Source organism: Colobus angolensis, unplaced genomic scaffold (genome assembly GCF_000951035.1).
Source record: "Colobus angolensis palliatus isolate OR3802 unplaced genomic scaffold, Cang.pa_1.0 Scaffold1, whole genome shotgun sequence".
In the NCBI taxonomy this organism is placed as follows: Eukaryota; Metazoa; Chordata; class Mammalia; order Primates; family Cercopithecidae; genus Colobus; species Colobus angolensis.
Window position 1 is genome coordinate 9,922,739 of NW_012110918.1, and position 2,216 is coordinate 9,924,954.

A 2,216-nucleotide genomic window follows, 5' to 3' on the forward strand; every position below is an offset into this window, starting at 1 on the left:
CAGCCTCCCAAGTAGCTGGGATTACAGGCATGCACCACCACGCCTGGCTAATTTTTGTATTTTTAGTAGAGACAGGGTTTCACCATGTTGTCCAGGCTGGTGTCAAACTCCTGACCTCAAGTGATCCACCTGCCTTGGCCTCCCAAAGTGCTGGGATTGCAGGCATGAGCCACCGAGCCCAGCCTGCAACTAATTTTGATGGTCGAGAACACTAACTGTGAACCTCTCAATTAGGCAAAATGTTATCTCCCTCCCCAATGATTCCGTTCTTCTCATTAATAGACCTGTATTACCAAAAAATTGTACTTAATTATTATAACATTTTTCTTTCATCAATTAAAAAACTGTAGAAATCGGCCAGGTGCTGTGGCTCACACCTGTAATCCCAGCACTTTGGGAGACCGAGGCAGATGGATCAGTTGAGGTCAGGAGTTCAAGACTAGCCTGGCCAACATGGTGAAACCCTGACTCTACTAAAAATTCAAAAATTATCCAGGCATGGTAATGGGTGCCTGTAATCCCAGCTATTCGGGAAACTGAGGCAGGACAATCGCTTGAACCCAGGAGGCGGAGGTTGCAGTGAGCTGAGACCATACCACTGCACTCCAGCCTGGGCAACAGAGCAAGACTCCCTCTCAAAATAAATAAATAAATAAATAAATAAATAAATCTGTGGAAATTGGTTTCCTTTCTTGTCATATAGGTACCTATGACAGGTATGGTGGCTTATACCTGTATTCCCAACACTTTGGGAGGCTGAGGCAGGAGGATTGCTTGAGTCCTGGAGTTCAAGACCATCCTGGGCAACATAGCAGGGCCCCGTCTTAAAATAAAATAAACATTTAAAAAGTAAGTACTTACATGATATCTTTCATTTTACCTCTTGGCCCAAAAAACCTAAAATATTTATTCTATTTTCCAGTAGTTTACAGTTTGCTGGCCCCTGGCTAAGCACAACACCACGTTGTCTAAATTCCAGGACTACAGAAGTATCTAAGGCAATCAGGGTCCTTGACTTCATGTAATTTACAAATTAGCAAGGAAGACAAGGAACGTTATCAACACTGACTTGCTTTACATACAAATTCAGGGTCTCATCTGGACATTTGGTTAAACTCCTGGAATCTTGGGCCTCCTGTTTCGGCTTGTCTGTTTTAATTGTCATCGTCTTTCTTCCTTTCTTTTTTCCTTGCTTTTCTTCCTTCCTTCCTTCCTTTTCTTTCCCTCCTCTTCTCTCCTTTTTTTCTTTTTTCTTTTCTCTCTTCACAGGGTCTTGCTCTGTCGCCCAGGCTGGAGTGCAGTGGTGCGATCTCGGCTCACTGCAGCCTCCACTTCCTGGGCTCAAGCCATACTCCCATCTCAGCCTCCCCAGTAGCCAGAACTACAGGCACACCACCACGCCCGGCTAATTTTTGGGGTTTTGTTTGTTTGTTTGTTTGTTTTGTAGAGATGCGGTTTCACCATGTTGCCTAGGCTGGGTCTTGAATTCCTGGACTCAAGCAATCTGTCTGCCTCAGCCTCCCAAAATGCTCAGATTACAGGCATGAGCCACCATACCCAGCCCGTCATCATCTTTCCTGATTACAAAAGAATCTATGTGGTACAAACATTTCAAACTTGACAAAAATGTGTGAGAAAGTGAAAATCCCTTATAATCCATCAACCCAGAGCAAAATACCAGGACCAGTGTGGTTCACATTCTCCATGTTTTGTCCTAATGTGTGTGCAGAAATATAGTCACACTATACATATTGTTCTGCAATTGCTTTTTCTACCTCATCCTTTATCTTGGACATCTTCTTGTCATTCTTTAAAACTTCGCTCCACTTTTGGGCCAGGCACAGTGGCTCATATCTATAATCCCAGCACTTTGGGAAGCCGAGACCAGCCTGGGCAACATAGTAAGAACTCGTCTCTACAAAAAAAAATACAAAAATTACCCAGATGTAGTGGTGTGCACCTGTGTGTGGTCCCAGCTATGTGGGAGGCTGAGGTGAGAGGATCGCCTGAGCCCTGGCAGGTCTACAGTGAGCTGTGATCGTGCCACTGCACTCCGGCCTGGTGACAGAGCAAGGGCCCTGTCTCAAAAAATAAAAATAAAAGAAATAAAGCAATGGGCTCATGCCCTGGAAGCCATTGGTTTCCCCACATACCCATCACCCAAAAGCAGCTGGTCTGACAGAACAACAACAACAAAAATGTGTTCCACTTTCAAC